The sequence below is a fragment of the Triticum aestivum genome, chromosome 4B, assembly GCF_018294505.1.
Source record: "Triticum aestivum cultivar Chinese Spring chromosome 4B, IWGSC CS RefSeq v2.1, whole genome shotgun sequence".
NCBI lineage: Eukaryota > Viridiplantae > Streptophyta > Magnoliopsida > Poales > Poaceae > Triticum > Triticum aestivum.
The window spans coordinates 75,705,780-75,712,570 of record NC_057804.1 but is presented as its reverse complement, the minus strand read 5'-3'; positions in this window follow the sequence as shown (position 1 = coordinate 75,712,570).

The following is a 6,791-nucleotide window of genomic DNA, read 5'->3' as shown; positions in this document are numbered from 1 at the left end:
GAGAGGCACTGTTTTGCTTCCGCCAGAGGCACGGTTGTGCTTTCGCGCTCTTTCGGAAAAGAAAAAAAAACACGATTTCTGTTTCTTTTTCTTTCGCGAGAGGCACGGTTTTGCTTCCGCCAAAGGCACGGTTGTGCTTTCGTCAGAGGCACGGGCGTGCCTCTTTCGGAAAGGAAAAAAAACACGTTTTTTGTTTTTTTTTCTTCCGCGAGAGGCACGGTTTTGCTTCCACCAGAGGCACGGCTGTGCTTTCGCGAGAGGCACGGGCGTGCCTATTTCGGAAAGGAAAAAAAACCGTGTTTCCGGTTCGGTTTTTTCGTCGGTTTTTTTCGTCTGGTTTTTTCGTAAAAAAAGTTCATCAAAACCTATCAACAAGGGATCTACTTTTGAAGATCTCGACGCGAGGAATCCAATGGCAAAAACGGTTCGAGATTTGGACGCATGGTTTGAAAGATAAAACATTTTGAATAAATGGATGTACGAAAAAAGGAAAAACTCTCAGATTGCGACAAGTGGCGTATATGCAGCGCGCCACTTGTCACAACCTGAGGAAGTTGGAGTGATCTCCGCAAGGAGTACTCCTTAATTAGTGATTTCGGCCTCGGTCAAGCTTGTTAGTCCAGGCCATTACATCTTGCCAGTCCATGGCATTTCGAGACAGGACACGAAATTTGAAACGACAATTAAATATCAACCACGTTTGCGAATATTTAAGCAGATAATTTTTTTCGCCGCGTCAGTCAATTTATGCGTGCCGCAGCCGTGAGGGGAGGGCTGCAGTGAGTCTTGAGTCTAAAACGAGCACGGGAGAGGGACACACGATTGGCCATAATGTTGCCTACGGGAGGGACACTCAAGTGTTGGGAATTTCAAAATATGTTTATGTTTTAAAAAATTGTTCGGAATTTCGAAAAGTGTCCATATTTTCAACAATTCTTCAGAAACTGAAAACATGATCGCCTTTTCAAAAAAACATTCAGGAAATTCAAAAGTTGTTTGGAATTTTAAAAACTGTTTCTTTTTTCAAGATTTGTTCGTGCTTTCAAAAAATGTTCCTGGTCTAAAAAATTTATTTTCAAAAATCATTCACATTTTTTTAAAATTGTATTTTTTTCAATATTCACCTTATAAGAAAAAACTTATTTTAAAAAATTGTTTGAGATTTAAGAGTGGATTGACTTCTAAGGTGTACAGCCTGCAACAGTAAAACCGGTCTCTACAACGCATTGGTTTGTAAATAGTGTCAGTTTGTTGTAGTGCTTTGTGCCTACAATGGGCCGACCTAGTAGGGAGCACACATGTGCGATGCGACGCATGTTTGGTGGGGAGCTCCTAGTCGGCGCCTTCAGCGCCGATTTGATCCCACGACCTCCACCTCTGGTGCGTGTTGCCCAACCACTGGACAAAACATGCTTTAATGAATACTTAGGGTGCAAACAATTTAAGAAGTAAGTATAGCGACGCTATTTACTGCATATAGAAATTAGAAAAAACATGTTTTTTGAAAAAATATTTGAAGAAAATTTGAAAGTTCACAGATTTCGAAACAAACTGCGAATTCAAAGAATTTTCATGAATTATAAAAAAATCAACGATTTCAAAACAGTTCACAAACTTGGAAAAATGTTCATCGACTTTTGAAAAAAGTTCATCTTTTTCAAAAACATATATTCAATTTTTAAAAAAGTTCATAAATTTTGAAAAGGTTCATAGATTTCGAAAAGAGTTCATAAATTTTCAAGAAAAGTACACAAACTTGAAAAAAAAGTTCATCAATTTTCAAACAAAAAGTTCATCGATTTTGAAAAAAGTTCATCAAAATTGAAAAAAGTTCATGGATTTTCAGAAAAAAATTTATCAAATTTGAAAAAGTTCATCCAATTTTAAAAATAAGTTCATGGATATTTGAAAAAAGTTCATCAAAATTTAAAAAAGTTCACAAAATTTGAAAACAGTTCATGGATTTTTTAAGAAAGTTTGTTGATTTGGAAGGAAATGTTCATTAATTTACAATCACGCATTTAAGAAAAATAAAAAGAAAAAAAAGAAACAAAAAAAGAAAACTTGAACTGGAGAAAGAATAAGAAGCACGCAAGAAGATGTTGTGGGTAAGCAAAGGCTGGCCGTAGTGGTTAAGCGCCATTCTCTGTGAAGGTGCAGGTCTCAGGTTCAATTCGTGCAGTGTCCCTTTTTTGCACTTTTTAAAAAGCAGAAGCAAAACGCTAACTGTTTTAATGGGCCGGCCCAGCTAGCACCGCTGCACGCGCCGGTTTGCGGAAACAGCTAAAACCGGCACCTGCAGCGCCAAATAGGAAATGCCTGTTTGGTGCATCACGTGTCACGTAGTAGCTCTCCTCGCTCCTCCTATCGTCAATGCCATTTCCCTCTCTTGGCCCAGCTGCAACCCAAATTCACCTCCATCTGGTCCACCTTGTAGTTCAGGCCATTACATCATGCCAGTCCATAACATTTCCAGACACAAAACCAAAAAAAATCAGAATTCTAATCTTCAAATTCATGGGAAGCTATAATAAAATATCAATCGCGTTTGCGAATGTTTAGGGAGATGAAATTTTTTGCCACACCAATCAATTTCCATGTAAGAGCAAGGCGCAACCCTGATGGTGAGGTGTCGTGAGTCTTGAGTCTTGAGTCTAGACCGAGCGAGAGACAAGGATGCGCTATTCGCCACGACATTGCTGGTGGGAGGGAGGGAATAACTTGGCATGTGCGGGTGTGGGATTGGGGGTTCCCTATCACCAAAGAAGGATCGACTTTAGAGGGATTGTGAGGTGGCAAAACAGTGACACGGATGCCAGCAGTTCAACTAACGCTGGTGGGTGGCTTAGGGTGGCAGCGGTTGCAGGAGGAAGAAGGCGGCTAGAGATCCTCTAGATCATGATTCAATGATGGAGAACGATTTAATTGGAAAAAAAGGTATAGGCCACTGTATACGACCCCAATATCGACGGGAACACCACAAGTGTTGTTTTCTCCCTCATTGAGTTAACATGTTGTCTTTTTATTAGATAAGTTAACACAAGGTCTTGGTACAATCTCAAACTGGGCAATAACTTTTTGTCCACCAAGGGAATCTACAACCACAATTGGCCCCTCAAACATGTGCGGACACGTCCGATCAGTGTCCGAGCATGTCCATTCCAGGCCCTCATTTGGGCATGCATGCAACATATCCTCTATTTTGTCCACAAATTATTTGGTCACATGCATGTGATTGGTCGGGATGGAGAGAGGGAGAAAAAATAAAGAAAAAGAGAAAATGTGGTTTGGGTGGGTCCCATTGACGGGGTCCTGTATCTGGAGTACCTGATGAAAGGGAGCCCAGCCTCATCCTGGAATAGGGCCCACCGGGCCCAAAGGCATCAGGGATCCCTAGGAAGGCAAAGATGGCGTGCGTTTTCTCCGGATCAAAGGGCGGCGATAGAACTGATCTTATTCACCCCCATGTAAACCCTAGACCTCTCATGTCTATATAAAGGGAGGTCTAGGTCTTCGATTACCAACCAATCTTAGACCTAACTCTCGGTAGACATCCCATACACCATTGTAATCCTTTGCATGAGGTACCCCCTTGACGGTGTACTGGACTAAAGGGTACCAACGTAATTGTTGCCGGCATTCTGGGCTCGGGGGTACCCAGACCTGCCTGCCTGCGGCCCAGCGCGTGGCTTCACCAACAGCCTGGTGAGGCCCAGTGGCAGGACTTCATGAGCAAGACCCTTGCGAGGGCCCCCTCCTCGCGAGGTGAATGACATAGAGACCTCCCGAGGAGCGACCTCTCGTGGCTGCCCCCGAGGAGCATACATCTCTAGGCAGGCACGCCACCTCGCGAGGCTCGCGGTGACATGAGCCTTGACGACCAAGGCCAGCAGGGCGCCTGCCTGCGCAGTCCAGGGCATTTTCCTCTTTGGTGCTAAGGAGGCAAGGAAGTACGCGAGTTCCCGAGAAATCCCCCAAAGGTTTCCATTCCAGTGCAACAAGACCAAGGCCACCGGGCATGGGCGTCAGGATCGTGCCCCTCTCGTGCGGGCCGCACCCATGAGCGCGGCGGGCTGCCGCGCCTTCACTCGAGAGTTGCACCGTGTTTTTTGGCCAGTCAAGTTCAAGTCAGATCTGCCCCCATGCTACGATGGCATCCCCGGCCCAGCGGAGTTTCTCCAGCTCTACTTGCTGAGCATCGAGGCGGCAAATGGCGATGACAAGGTCATGGCGAACTGGTTCCCCATGACCCTCAAGGACGGGCGTGCTCCTGGCTCATGCACCTCCGGAGGGGGCGATCTCCTCATGGGATGAGCTCTGTGAGCAGTTCATCGCCAACTTCCAAGGAACCCATGACCGTGCCTTCACCGTCAACGACCTACGGCGCGTGAAGCAGCATCCGGGTGAGACCCTCCGCAAGTACATTCAACGCTTCACCCAAGTTTGCCTCAAGATCCCGAAGGCCTCGGACGAGGCCATCATCTCCGCATTCATGGAGGGCGTAACCGACATCAGGATGAGCGAGGCGCTCGCCATCAACGACGACCTGTGCTCAGCTTTGGAGCTGTTCAATCTGGCTGACAAGTGCGCCAAGGCCAAAGAATGCCGCCTCTCCCTCCTCAAGCACCCGGACGTCAATCCTAAAGATAAGAAGGCCAAGGACGAGGAAGCAATGCGCAAGGGCCCCATCGTGCTGGCGGCAGAGCCCGAGACGAAGCGCGGTCATGACCGCGACAAACCCCCCAAGGACGCTCGCCCGTTCAGCGTCTTCCACAACATGCGCACCCACAACACCGACGACTGTCAGAAGCTTAGGGCGCTCCAGGACGAGCGCGTGGGCCGCTGGCCCGAGCGTAGTGACCGTGATTTTGGTCGCGGCGGAGGTCGCGATGGAGGCTGCTAGGACAACCTCAACCCCCGCCAGGGCTGGCGTGATCAGCCTCACGAGGGTGGTTGGTGTGACCAACCTCGTGATGGCGCTTGGCGAGATCAACCTCGCGAGGCCCGTCCCCAGGGCAACGCTGGTCTGCCGCCACCCAGGATAAACGACGATAACCAGCAAGACAAAGGGGTTTGGGGCTACCAGGAGCCTCGCGCAATTGCCTGCATCTTTGGTGGAGCTGAGGCACCCGCCTCGAACTACATCTTCAAGCAGTTCTCTCGCAAGGTGAATGTAGCCTCCCAATGCTTGAAGCCGTGCGCCCCCTCAAGTGGTCGCAGTATGCCATCATATTTGACTCCAAGGACCACCTCAGGTGTTCTGCTACTGCTGGCGTGCTCCCCATGTTGTGCACACCCACCATCAGCAATATCTCAGTCACCAAGACGCTCATCAACGGCGGTGCCGGCCTCAACCTCCTCTCCGTGGAGACCTTCGAGACGCTCCAAGTGCCCTACGACCAACTCATGCCCACCAAGCAGTTCTCAGGGGTGACTGACGGCTCCACCACTCCCCTGGGGCTGGTGCGCCTCCCTGTCACCTTTCGCAAGTGCAACAATTACCACACCAAGCTCGTCGATTTTGACATGGCCCACGTCAGCCTCCCGTACAACGCCATCCTTGGGTACCCTACCCTCGCCAAGTTCATGGCGGCTACTCACCATGGCAACAACGTCCTCAAGATGCCAGGGTGTAGCGGCATCATCACTGTCGCCTATGACGAGAAGGATGTGGTGTTCTCCCTCGAGCATGCCTACCGGGGCGCGGCGGCTGAGAACTCGGATGGCGAGGGCGCCGCCGTGCCTCCTGAGGCTACCCCCGTGAAGAAGAAGTAGCTCCTCCCCAGAGCCACCCGGAGGCCAAGAAACTCGCCGGGGATGTCAGGCTCTGCATCTGCTATCGGGGCGCCTCTTCCTCCAGCATAGGAAGGCGCATTCGGTGCCTCCCTCAGGACGGGCTCGGGGGCTTCCATCTAGAGGGCTTCTGCCTTGACCAGTGCGACGAGGGAGGTGCTCGGGCACCACTTGGAGGCGTACCTCGACGCGCGCCCCCGCAAGCAGGGAATGAGACGCGAGGCACCAGGAGCACGAGGGTTCATCACTAAGGCAATCGAACTTCAGGAAGTGCAAGCCATGCACTGTGAGCGCCGCCCTGCGCGTCCCTTCAGCGCGGCTGCTGGTGGGGAACGTATTCAAAAAAATTCCTACGTTCACGCAAGATCTATCTAGGAGATGCATAGCAACGAGAGGGGGAGAGTGTGTCTACGTAACCTCGTAGACCGAAAGTACAAGCGTTTGACAACGCGGTTGATGTAGTCGAACTTCTTCTCGTTCCGACCGATCAAGCACCAAACATACGACACCTCTGAGTTCTGCACACGTTCAGCTCGATGACGTCCCTCAAATTCTTGATCCAGCAAAGTGTCGAGGAAGTAGATGAATTCCGTCAGCACGATAGCGTGGTGACGGTGATGGTGAAGTGATCCGCGCAGGGGTTCGCCTAAGCACTACAAGAATATGATCGAAGGCGTAAACTGTGGAGGGGGTGCCGCACATGGCTAACAATTGTTGGTGTGTGTTCTAGGCGCCCCCTCCCCATGTATATATAGGTGGGAGGGGGAGGGGAACATCCTTGGGGCGCCCCAAGTAGGAGGAATCCTACTTGGGGGCCAAGTCCAATTCGCCCCCCTTACCATATTTTTCGGAGGGGGGAGGAAGGAGGAGAGAGGAGGAAAGGAAGGGGGAGGCCGAGTCCCTCCCCTTCCTTCTCTCTTCCCCTCTTTCCTTCCTCCTATGGTTCGGCCCATATGGGGGCGCAACAGCCCTTGCTGGCTCATGCGTCCCCCTCTTGT